We start from the raw sequence: 13,601 nt of genomic DNA on the forward strand, positions 1-13,601 counted from the left end.
GTTTTTTGGCTGATACGAAAGAGGGCATTAGTAGCTGTCTGGGAACCCAGCTTGATATGGACGGGGGGTAAGGGTGGCAGTAGCCAAGCTAACTGTTGGCATCTTCTTGTGGCAGACGTCTAGCGCAGGTCCTCCATAGGGAAGGGATACAGCGATCAGATAAAATGGGCTGGTAAAGGATTTAAAGGAGATATTCTTTAAAGGAGTGGAAACAGGGGGCAGGAGTTGAGGCTCGTATGACTAGCACAGCAGGGAGTCAATCTCCCACTCCTTTATAGTTCCCTTTAACCGCATTTGGGGAGTGGGGAAGGCAGGGTCTGAGTAACAGTTTGATTGGGGACCAAAATGGGTAAAGAGGGAGGGCTGACAGCAGCCCACCCCCAGGGATATGTAAATGATGATGAAATTACCTGCACTGTACACTTTTATCTGCGAGGTACTCCCAGACATTTAGGAAAAAAGCTGCAGTCTAATTAAACCATATCCAGTGTCTCCTGTCCTTTTGCGGGCATAGCCAGACATACCTAGCTCCTATATAGCACTTTTCATCATTAGATCTCAAATTGCTTTACAAAGGACATAAGTATCATTATCCCTGTATTTTATATCCAAAGTTTGACCTAGAGTACCTTAAAGCTGTTAGCTGATGGAAAAAGTCTTCTGGATTTCATAAAATCTGTTCTCCATTTCCATCTCTAATCATCACAATGAATATTTTAAAAAAACTACTCATTTTTAACTTCTAGATTTGCAAGTAAAGGTTGTAATTAACGAATAAATGCAATTCTTAGTATTATACTGACAGCAGTTGATGAAGCTGGTGCGTGTGTGCGCGCGCGCACACACACACACACACAGTGTGGCAATGTAAGGTCAGCTCTACATTACAAACCTATATCAGTACAACTGTGTGGCTCAGGGATGTGAAAAATCCACACCCCTAACCAATGCAGTTACACTGACCTCACCCCGGTGTATACAGTACTATGTCTATGGGAGAGCGTCTCCCGTCAATATAGCTACCGGTGCCTCTCAAGGTCATGGATTAACTACAGTGACAGGAGAAGCTCCCCCATCAGCGCAGAAGCGTCTTCACTTAAGCACTAGAGCAGAGCAGCTGTACTGATGCAGCTGCACCAATGCAAGCATTTTAAGTGTAAACCTGCCCTAAGTCCTCCATAAATTGATGACAATTAACAAAACAGCAACATTAACTTCAGGTTTTTTCCCAAAGGCTCAAATTTTGTCCTCCAGGGTGTGTTGAAGTTCCAGTTTGCTGTGGTAGAAGCTGTGCCCTGACATCCAGGATTGGAATTTCACCCTAAGACAAAAGATCACTGTTTGCAAATTGATACAGGGTAATACTGGACCTTGATTCTGCAAGATTAGTACATGTAGATTCTTGCACCTGTGTTGGAAGTCAGTGGGGTTTTGCACAGGTGCCAGGATCCAATTGCATGAGTGGGCATTGGTAAGGAAAAAATAATTATTTTTAAAATTCCAAAAAGGAGTTAAACAATGGAGAGTAAAGCCACAAAAATAATAAATATATAAAAATATTTGACAACTGAAATCAGTGAGATTAATTCAAAATTATTTGAAAAAGTTTGAATAATTTAATCCTTAGTTAGTTTAGTTTTGAAGTACTGCCATATAAAAATAATGTGTGAAGGTGTTGTTTTTTTTAATAAATATATCAGCTTTCGCACTGACACAGACAGTAACTGTTTAATAAGATCTTTCATACATAAGCCTGTCTCACTTCCACATAAACAAGGAAGGGGTTTGAAATGTAAAATAAGTACTTTAAGAATAAAAGAAAAATGCAGTTAATGGAATATAACATACTGCTAGTGGATTACATTTATCACCATGCAAAAGCGTGAGACCTCTTTGTCTTGGGAGCGAAAATATATTTTAATCTAATAGAAAGCTATCATGCATTCTCTATTTAGCTAAAAATAACATTAATTCCAGACACTTGGCCTGAAGTGCCATCTGCTCATTTTTATTTAGAGTTTCTCTTTTCATTTGATCTTCTTTTTTGCTTGCTGTAATGATACAGAATAAATAAGGCCGATCACTTGGAGCTCTATTCTTTAGACATTTTAGCGCCATGGTTGCCAGTGACAGAATTTATAGACTCCACACCAGTAGACCTTACATGTTATTCATTAACTTAAAATTTCCTGGTACTGAACCAATGGAATTGGGGCCCTCTGGACTTCTGTTCTAATTCTATTCCAGTCTAACATATCTTATCAATAAGAAGACCAAGGCAGCACCAGGCACATCAATGGCACTATACAAATAATTAGAGCTGGGCAAGGAATTCAGAAAAATATCATTTATTTCACAATTTTTTCTTCTATTCCTGTTCACAAATTGTATGCCAACAGATTGTGAGTCTTTCAAATGTATTCATTGTTTTAAATTATTTGCAGAATGTCTGCCAATAATTTTTGTTCTGGCGCTTGTCCAGCGCCATCTTTTTGGTGCGATTTTTGATATTCCAAGTTTGAACTGTGGAGTCCCATCAACTGTTTTGATGGGACTCCACAGATCACATGTTCTCAGTGATGTTCATATGTTTGCTGAGGGATAAATGCAATGTTTATAATCAAGTTTCCAGAGAATATTCTCCTTAAATTTTTCTTTCTGTAAATATTTTTACCGTGAATTAATTTGCTAGAATATTTACAGAAAGCAAATGCTAACAGTATGAGACCAAAGTGAATTTGTTTAAAGTATTCAGAAAATATTTGTGGATTTTTTTTCAGTATATGCCCACATCTAGCATATTTATAAACAGTAGAAGGAGTGCCCCTCCTGTGTAATTTCACTGGGTAGAAAGGATTATCAGAACAAAGCTCCCTCAGGTTTGACTTAAATTCCAGAAGAAATCTAGATACAGAATTTGTGACAGGGAAGACATTGGGCAAAAATAACTGGGGTGGTTTTATTTTGCAAAGTTCTGTCAATTCCCACTGGAGTCAAAGGAGTTAAGGATGTTCAGCACTCCCCTAGATCGGGTGCCAAATAAATTTCATGTCTATGATTATATTTATTTCCCCACATCTCCTCCCAAATGCTGTTTTGCCCCACAAAAAATGCATTAAAACCATGGTCCAAACTTCAGCTGGCAATACTGGAAACTAGAGTAAATGGATGGAGCTTTGAGAGCCATACTAGTATGTGTTGTGTCAAGGGAAAAATGTCTAATGCAGTGCACAACAGTGGAATCTTAGAGTATTGAATCTTGAATCTTGCTTAGGGACCTCAGCTTTAGTGTGTAGTGCATGGAGGCTACTGCATAACCTGTTTCTATTAACAGAGACCTATCTCTCAGAGAGGGGATTACAAGAGTGAAGGGATTACACAGTATAAAACGGAAAAGGAAGATGACAGAAGACACAAACGGGATAAAAAAGAGTGAGATCAAGTAAAAGAAATTAAAAGAAGATAGAGAGAAAAGTTGATCTTTTGAAAGAAAAAAGGGAAGAGATCTCATCACGGAAGGTCAAACAGTGTAGTTTGACTCAATCTCAAAATTTCTTACTACTAGGTCTGGTCGAAAATAGTCTGCTATGGTGAGGGCTGTTATAAAGAGGACAGTAATTAATTGTTCTCCAGGCTATCTGAAGATAGGATAAGAAATAGTTGGCTTAATCTGCAGTAAGGGAGTGTAGCGGGGTGTACCCCGGCCCTGAAGGGGTTAAAACAGCTCTGGGAAAGGGCTGCCCTGGGGATCCAATAGGCTAGGCTAGGCTGATTGAGGAAGCAACCACAGCTGGGGCCATGCCTTAATCAGGCCACAGCTGGCCCTATAAAAGGCTGTGAGCCAGGCGCTCAGAGACCCTCTCTCTAGCTGGAGAGAGAGAAGGACTTGGCTGTCTGGGAGCCGAGCAGGGTACCTGAGTGGAGCAGGGCTGGGGAGCTCTATCCTGGAGAACTCCCAGGCTGCAGGCCTTGCTGAAGGCCCAAAGCAGGTACTGGGGTTGCAGAGGGGCAGCCCAGGGTTGGGCAAAGGTAGCAGATCCAAACCCTCCTTGCTGATGATGAGTGGTTTACAGACTGCAGTCTGCCCCAGTGAGTGGGGGCTAGATGGTGACTTGCAGTAATGACTGAGGCAAGGTGGGGGCAGAACCCTTATGTAGAGGGGCACTGGGGTCCAGGAGGGACATGGGGGCCAGCAGCAGGTGAGATGCTGGCCTGCAGAGGATGTTCCAGGCTGGAAGAACTAATTCCCAAGATGACCAGCAGGAGGTGCTGCACTGGTGAGTCCTTGCCTCACTACAGGGAGGTTTAGGTTAGATATTACAAAAGACCCTTAAACTATAAGGATAGGTAGAGGAGGGGGTGGAATCTCCAATACTAGAAGTTTTTAAGAACAGGTTGGACAAACATGTGTCAGGGATGGTCTAGAACGGGTGGGCAAACTACGGCCTGTGAGCTGGATCTGGCCTGCCAGCCATTTTGATCTGGCCCTTGAGCTCCTCCTTCTATGTGGCTCCCAGAAGTAGCAGCATGGCCCCCCTCTGGCACCTATGCATAGAGGCAGCTCTGCTCTGCACGCTGCCCCCACCCCAAGAACCATTCCCACAGCTATCATTGGCTGGGAACTGAAGCCAATAGGAGCTGCAGGGGCAGTGCCTGCAGATAGGGCAGCATGCAGAGCCACCTGGCTGCTTCTGGGTGTTTCCAGGAGCTGCTTGAGGTAAGCACTGCCCTGAGCTTGCATTTCTGAGCCTCTCCTCATGCCCCAGCCCTGATCCCCTCTGATCCCCTCCCCTTGGTTCCAGCCCAGAGCATCCTCCTACACCTCAAACTCCTCAGCCCCTACCCAGCTGGAGCCCTCCCCCAGCCCAGAGTCCCTTCCTGCACCCTGAACTCCTCATTTCTGGTCCCACCTCGGAGCCCATACCCCCAACCAGAGCCCTCATCCCCTCCTGCACCCCAACCCCAATTTTGTGAATATTTCATGGCCTGCCATACAATTTCTATTCCCAGATGTGGCCCTCAGGCCAAGAAGTTTGCCAACCCTGACCTTGAAGGTATACTTGGTCTTGCTTCAGTGTGGGGATATGGTCTGACCTCTCTAGTCTCCTTCCAGCCCTACATTTTTATGATAAAAAATGTAACAGTTACTTTTAAAACTGTTTTTCAGTAGAAAATTGGGTTTTTGACTAAATGTGAGGGTTTTTTGTTAAAATTATCTGCTTTTTTTGTGGGAAAACTTTGTCATTTAGTTGAAAAAACTGAATACCCAAAGACTGAAAAATGTGTGGTGTTTTTTGGTCAGGAAAACTGAAATATTTCCAGTTTGAAAATGATACAGTTCATCATGGGGGTAAAGTTCAGGGGCCTCTGTCCTGATTCTTATCTCTGGTCTAAGTTTCCCCAGCCAGACTGCATATCCCATGAGGCACTGCAGTGACTCAACAAGGGATGGATGCTGTAGTGCATCATGGACAGGATAATGTCATTAGGCTACTTCTGTATTGGTTTATCACCATGATGTTAGTACCCAGAACTAGTATGATGATACTATGGTATATCAACATCAGTTGCCCATTACAGCAGTGCTGAGCTCTGATAACTTGGTGGACAGGAACTGTATACTCTTCACATGTATGCACTTTCCCACTGTGATACTAGTGCAAGAACTTGCCTTTCTCTAAGCCCATTCCCACCCTCCCGTCCCCTCCATTACCACTTCTCTTAAAGCATGGAGGCACACTGAAAAACCTGCTGTATCACTCCTCTGAGAGCAAAGATCATCTCAAGCAGCCCCCTCCACTGTCCCTGCTCTTGGGAACACAATCCCTGCAGGATTGGATGGGCATATAAAGGGTTAGATTAGCTTTAAGTAAAATTAAAGAGGTTTTGCAGTCATGGGAAGGCCTCAAGAAAAAAACCTAACTGGCAAAATAAGTAGCAAAAATGCTAAACTCAGAAAGTGGCTAATAAGAGGAGAAAAGCAGCTAATTATCAAAAACTGGTTCTAACAGACAAAGTGAAGTTGTTTTGTGATGTGATAAACTTATAGTGATGCCTAACATACCAATCTTATCTTGAAGAAAGGGGCTCACTCATAAAATTTTTTCTACCCCAGCCCTAAGAAAAGAGTCAATTCCAAGCCAGGCAAAAACTGGTTTTTTAGCTGAGATAAGTCAATATGACATCACTTGTTTGTTGCACTGTATAAAAGAACAGGCTCACTAGGGCTATTTATCAGATCCCACCTGAACATGCTGGATCAAGTTGGGATCACAGGGTTATCCTTGGGACTGATCCTTTTGTGAGTATTCTGATCAAATGTGTGTGTATGTAGTAATTGCTTATTATGTAGGCTTTTAAGATATGTTTAAAGCAATTGTACAAATACCATGTGGCCTTTAGATTTAATAAAATGTTATGGTTGAATTGGTGTCATGTAATCCAACAATCATCATCTTTGGTCAGGAGGGACAACCTCCACTGTTCTCACTTTCAGGGTGCAGATACATTCCCTGCCTTGATGTGGGTATTATACTCTCTCAGGTTGCCATGCTGAGATCTGTTTCTTTAAAATAAATAAATTAGTCTTTTGCAAGTGAGGATTGGACTGATCACCTCTGAATAATCAATACCTACTAATTCCTGGCACCACGGTAAATGAAGAGCAGTTGGGGCCCCTCCTTTGTACCCTTTGGGGTGTGGGTAGCTGTGATGGGTATTGCTCTGTGGACCACTCTAAAGCCTCATGGGGCCAGTGACTTGATTCCATAAGTGTGAATATTACAGTTGTAGTGGTAAGTAACTTCCCCACGCTTTCTCCATTTAGAGTAAACTTTAGCAGCAGGGACTGTCTTACTATGTATCTGTGCAGTGCCTCACATAATGGAGCCCCAATTTCAGTCAGTGCTATTATTTGTATTACAATAGCCACAGGACGTCTTATTCTGCTGTGATTCTAGCACTAGTGTATTAGTTTGGTAGGGTTGCCAACTTTCTAATCACACAACCGAACAGCCTTGCCCTACCCCACCCCTTCTCCAAGACCCCACCCCAGCACACTCCACCCCCTCCTTGCTCACTCTCCCCCACCCTTACTCATTTTTTAGTGGGCTGGGGTAGGGGGTTGGGATGCAGGAGTGAGGGCTCCAGCTGGGGGTGCAGGCTCTAGGGTGGGCCCATAGATGAGGGGTTCAGGGTGTGGGAGGGGGCTCAGGGGTGGGGCAGGAGTGTGGGAGCAGGTGCAGGCCCTGGGAGGGAGTTTGGGTGTGGGATGTGGCTCCAGGCTGGGGCACGGGGTTGAGGCACAGGAGGGAGGTGCAGGGTCCAGGTAGCACTTACCTCTGGGGGGCTCCCCAGAAGCCCCTACATGTCCTCAGCTCCTAGGCGTAGGGTTGGCCAGGAGGTTCTGCATGCAGGCACCACCCCTGCACCTCCTATTGGCTGTGGTTCCTAGCCTAGGAGCTGCAGAGACATGCTCCCACTTCTGGGAGCCACACGGACACAGGTAGGTTATTGGGTTGAAATGCTTTTGGTTTCCAGCTAATTTAATATTTCTTTCTTTTTCTCTCTGATCTGAAAAGCAATTAGGGGAGAAGGCATTCTATTTGGCCACCAGCCCACAATAATAACTCCTGTTCTCATTTCCTGCCAGATTGTTCCTGCTTTGGGAATGGATGGTACTGATGAAATGCTAGTTTTTTTTTAAAAAGTGCATAAAAGCAGGCTCAATCCTAAGGGAATCCCCTTTTCTTACTGAATTTTGCACAAAACATTTTGAAACAACTAACTTTTGCCTCAGGTTCTGCAGTACATAAAATGACAGAACATTTAAAACCTCACAGGCTTCAAAAGAAAAAAGTACAGCTAGTTTTGCATGAGTGATGCAGGCTGAAATAGCACAAGTGCTTAACGCACTAGTTCCCAAGGCCAGTGAAGGCAACACAGCCCCATGACTCTTATTTTGTATATTTAATCTACTTAATTACATGTATTAAGTGAAATAAATTGGCTATTAATATGCAATATGCCACTTGGCTATTAAGTTAGAATTGAGGCAGAAATGTTAATGGGTTATTAGGTTATTTCCTCTTATGTCTGTACTTCTCTTTGCATCTCTGGCTCTTTTTCAAGGACTGGCTTAAACACATTGGAAGCCCTCTGTGGACCCAGTCAGTCTGGGCACCGCCATATAATTAGTTCATGCTCCTCTGCTTACTACTAAACTGTTTGTGACAAGTAGGCATTTCCAGTAGCAGCTATGGAAAGCAAGGCAGAAGAAGCCCTTGTGGAGAAGCAGTAAGAGCTCTAGAAAGCTGCCAGTGGGAGTTGTAGCAGTAGAGGAAGCAAGTCTCTCCCTTTCTCTGCTACAAGAGCATTCTCACCCATATTGGAGGGGGCATAGAGGAAGCACCTATGAAGAACTCCTGCTGGGATTATCATCTCTTGTGGAAGGTGAAGAAATCCACTCAAGGGTAGAGGACCCTGTGGAAGTCTCTAATCATAATTAGAAGGCCTTGATGTGGCTGGAGGCAGGCAGGTATGTCATGTTGCACTCCATATGTTATATAGAAATATGCTTAGAAGTGTGAATATGATGTAACTGGAATATGCTTTATGCAAAAGGTCTCTTGTAAGCTATCATTACAAAGCTTATCTACTTAATATATTCCTCCTATTTGTATGCATGTATCATTCTTGTATCTGAAGCTAGAAACATGAAGTATAACTCTGAGGTCCTATTGTAATTATGCAAAGTGTGGGCCATTAATGGTTTAGAATCTTGATGGCTCCCATTGACTGTTACAACTGGTTGTAAATGGCTCTGTTTACTTACTAGCCTTCCTCTGGATGTGTGGGCCAGTCCATGGGTAATGAAGGATGAGGTCTTGCAGTGACATGTGACCATGTCACATGATACTGGAATCCATCTTAAATCCGGTCCTTTCCTATTTAGGAGGAGAGGTGGGGACCCAGAGAGACAAGATTTGCACCTTGTGCCAAAGCTATAAAAGAAGGAACAGAACAAAGGGGGCTGCCAGTCATGAGAACACCCCTGCTTTCCACCTAAGATGTCTGCTGACACTAACAAGGACTGTACCAGGGAAAGGATTGGGCCCAGACTAGGATGGAGTCTAGCCTGTGAAAGAAGCTTATTGGAACATCTGAGGATGAAATTTTACCTGTAATCAGTTTCTTAATGTAGTAGGCTTAGACTTGCCTGTTTTTGCTTTATTTTGCTTGGTGACTTAATTTGTCCTGTCATTACTTGAAACCACTTAAATCCTACTTTTTATACTTAATAAAATCACTTCTGTTTGTTAACCCAGAGTAAGTGTTCCCCCATGTATTAATCAACTGTGCATATCTCTGTTATAGAAGGCAGACAATTTGAGTTCACCCTGTATAAGCTTTATACAGAGTAAAACAGATTTATTTGGGGTTTGGATCCCATTGGAAGCTGGGTGTCTGGGTGCTGGAGTTGGGTAATCTGCAAAGCTATTTTCACTTAAAGCCTGGAACTTTGGGGGCATAGCCCAGATCCTGGGTCTGTGTTGCAGCAGGCTAGCATGTCTGGCTCAACAAGGCAGGATTCTGGAAGTCCCCAGCTGATAAGGAAAATGAACTCAGAGGTAACTTCAGCATGTCAAGTGACAGACCAAGGGAGTCTCTGTAACAGAACCAGTCACAAGGTACATGAAGGGAGAGGAGGTGGGAGCCAAGACCTGGGGAATAAATTTAGAAACCTCTATAATCCCCATCTTGTGTCTCATTGGGGAACATATGTGCTTGATCAGGACTTCAGCTGCACAAAGATCAGCAGATCACTCTGAACAAGGTATGTAAAGTGGAGGGTGAATGAGGAAGTTGATGTGAGCGTATGCAGAACCAACTCTTTCCTCTCCTCCCTGTGGGGCAACTGTAGGTTCTACTGTGGTCAGAAGTGGACCTACAATTTCCTCCACTCACCCCCTGTCTCTACTTATTGACTAAACTTGCTGATTGTCAGAAAAACAGGCTGTCACGACCAGCTATTCTCTGACCTAGAACAAGGGTTCTCAACTTGCAGTACACGTACTCCTGGGCATATGCAGAGATCTTCGAGTGGGTACATCAACTCATCTAAATATAACCCTTCTGCCCATCGGAGTTGGCAGCAACAAGGGCCAGGTTCAGTATCTAGGGGTTCCATTCCAATAACCCAATGCAAAACTGGCTCAAGCACCCACCCAGTGACCTGGGACAAATATATACCACCCCTGCTGGCCACCTCCAAGAAGCAATACTTCCCCTCTCACACGCACATAGTCTGTGTAGCAAAAAGCCTTTTAATAACAGAAACAATGTGGCATTATGTTGGGGAAACACCACCAACAGGATTCATAACACAACCCATGAGCAAAAACCTCACCCAAGCATTTTGGGCCATGTCCTTTCCCTTGGGTTCTTGAGGGTAACCTGAAGTCCAGCATCCCAAAAGTCTCTGTCCCTGGTCAGGGCAGCCCCCAAGTTTGAAAGTTTATCTGCAGAGTTTTGCCTCTCAAGATGGGGGGGAGGTGTTAAGGGGTACCTTATGTGGTCCAAAGCTGATTGCCCCACTTCTCCATGGGGCTCTGCTTTGCCAGCTGCCCCCATGAGCTGCTCCAGGCATCCAACAAACTGCTCTGCTCACCGTCCTGCAAACTGCAATGCTCTGCTCTGCTCGCTGTCCCGCAAACTGCTCCGCCATATATCTTCAGGCTCCGTCACTACTTAACACAACACTCAATGATTTCAGCTTGTAGTAGGGGAGCCTCTGTGCTGGCACACCATTAGCCCAAAGTGAATTCAGCTCAGCAGCCTGTAACTAGACTCCTAATGGAATCAAAATTAGCTCTGATATTCCACAGTGGAGAGAGGAGGAATTGCAATTAGCATGTAAGGCCCTCACCAAGGGGCCCATGCCACCAAGTATTAATGCCTGTCCCTAGCCTCTCTCCATTCATTGGGTTTTGGAACCCATGACCCTTGTCTAGCAAGTACTGCTTAGTTGATGGTGTGTCCCTCCATCATAACAAAAGGCTGAGTACAGTTCCACTGTCCTTGATTCACATAATCAGGATAATAGTTTATTCCTGCCCCAATAACAGAGAAACTGGGGCTCCTACAGCAGCCAAAGTGACCATCTAGGCAGGGTGGGTGTGCCTAGGCAAATGAGATCAGCCCCTGAAGTTCTTTTCCACAACCCACCATGACTCACCACCAGATGTCAGGGTAGAGCTCATCCTGACTCTGCTTACATCAATATTTGCCTTGGTTTTACAGCAGGCTACATAAAAAGCATTGGCAAAAGTCAGTACAAACTAAAATTTCCTACAGACAATGACTTATTTATACTGCTCTATGTACACTGAAATGTAAGTACAATATTTATATTCCAAATTTCTCTTATAATTATACAGTAAAAATGAGAAAATAAGCAATGTTTCAGTAATGTGCTGTGACACTTTATTTTTATGTCTGATTTTGTAAGCAAGTCATTTTTAAGTGAGGGGAAACTTGAGGTACTCAAGACAAACCAGAGTCCTTAGAGGAGTATAGTAGTCTGGAAAGGTTGAGAGCCATTGGTCTATAAGATAGCTGCTACTTCCACCACTGGCTGCTGTGGAACCTGAGAAGGACAGGCAGAAAAAAAGACCTGCTAGATGCTTTTACCAGCTCCCTAGCAGCAGTAAGAGCTTACTACGGCGAGAGTGGAGATTTAGAAGCTTACCCAGTCCCCAGGTGTTCATCTACCTTTCTAAATATGAAGTGTAATGTACATGGTGTAAAGAAAGGCCTTGTGCTAGTCCTTTGCATAAGCATGATTTTTATTCCTGGTTTAAACTTCCATTTATGCAGCAACCACTTCCTCGCTGGGGGCAGCTTCACCCGTTTTGCCGACTGGTGGTTCATCCACCACACCCGGCTCAACTGTGTCCCGCTCAACGGAGCCGTCCGCCACGGGAACCGAGACAAATGTTGCAGGAAGTGCGGCTACTCCAACGAGACCCTGCCCCACGTCCTGTGCAGCTGCAAGCCCCACTCCAGAGCCTGGCAGCTGCGCCACAACGCCATCCAGAACCGCCTGGTGAAAGCCATCGCACCATGCCTGGGGGAGGTCGCTGTGAACTCCACCATCCCCAGGACGGACAGCCAGTTGCGACCTGACGTGGTAGTCACCGACGAGGACCAGAAAAAGATCATCCTCATCGACATCACAGTCTCCTTCGAGAACAGGACCCCGGCCTTCCGTGAATCCCGAGCTCGTATGCTGGAAAAATACGACCCCCTGGCCGACACCCTGAGAGCGAAGGGCTACGAGGTGCAGATGGATGCCCTGATTATCGGAGTCCTGGGCGGTTAGGACCCCTGCAATGAGTGTGTGCTGCGGACTTGCGGGATCGGTTGACAGTACGCACAGCTCATGCGGCGCCTCATGGTCTCAGACACAATTCAATGGTCCAGGGATATCTACATCGAACACATCACCAGCCACTGATAGTACCAGGAGGTGTGAGCCGGTACAACATCGTGCATCAACTATGGGAAAGGGACTGAGAGACTTTTTTTTCATTGGACCATATGAATTGGAACCATAAACTCACTGAACATTAAATTCCACCAAATGAGGGTAGATCCATCCTCATCATCGTATCCGCTCATTATACTCTACACCTGAACATAGCCATTATATGGATAACATACCCCCATATCTCAATGTCTGTACTTTGACTCGTTAAACTTTTACCCCCCAATCGGGGAGATTGCAGATTATGTATTCCTTACGCCACCCGCTCCTAAACTGAACTGCGCACCCTTTGATAATCTGTACTTTATTCCCTGATAACCAGAAACTTCTATGCCTAAACTCTGTACCGTTTTCTTTTTACTTCAACATTATCTTAATAAAATTATTAATTCCTTACCACTTTATTTATTTTTAGTCTATTTAAAAAAATACAGCCTACATGATGCTACTTTGCTGTCTCCTAGGATTATATGTTGCAGACCTGTATTTGGAGACTTCATACACTTTCTCCTGAGATATATATGATAAGGCCCTTATTGAAACCATTGGCAGCAGTTTGTGAGCATCTAACAGCAGAATTTGGCTCAAAAGCATTATAAGAGGAGAGCTTTTTCAAAGCCACACTTGCCATTGAAAGTCAGTGACAGTTGGGAGCCTAACTCATTTGTGCCTTACGAAAAAAAAATACTACCCTATTGTCACGTCATCATGCCCTGTGCACCTCGTGTTGGCAAGGTGCAGTGCTTCAGCTACTGTGCCTCAATTTCCCCATCAGGCTTTCCAACTTGCTCTGGTGGCTTGTGGGTTAGCCCTCTGGCCAGATAACTACAAAAGTTCAAAATCACCATCACCTCTTCCAGTGGAGCAAAGTCCCAAGTAACAAACACAGAATAAAAGAGTTTTTATCCTCACTGGGCTTAGTTCTCAGCTCCTCTGAGGTTATTCATCCACCCATCCTCTTGGCTCAGCTCTCAGACACCAAGTCCCTTAAGGGGGAGGGTACCCCTGCCACAACCTGGCTTAAAAGCTATCAGCAGGTACCTGATCAACCTAA

The sequence above is a fragment of the Dermochelys coriacea genome, chromosome 6 (genome assembly GCF_009764565.3).
Source record: "Dermochelys coriacea isolate rDerCor1 chromosome 6, rDerCor1.pri.v4, whole genome shotgun sequence".
Lineage (NCBI taxonomy): Eukaryota > Metazoa > Chordata > Testudines > Dermochelyidae > Dermochelys > Dermochelys coriacea.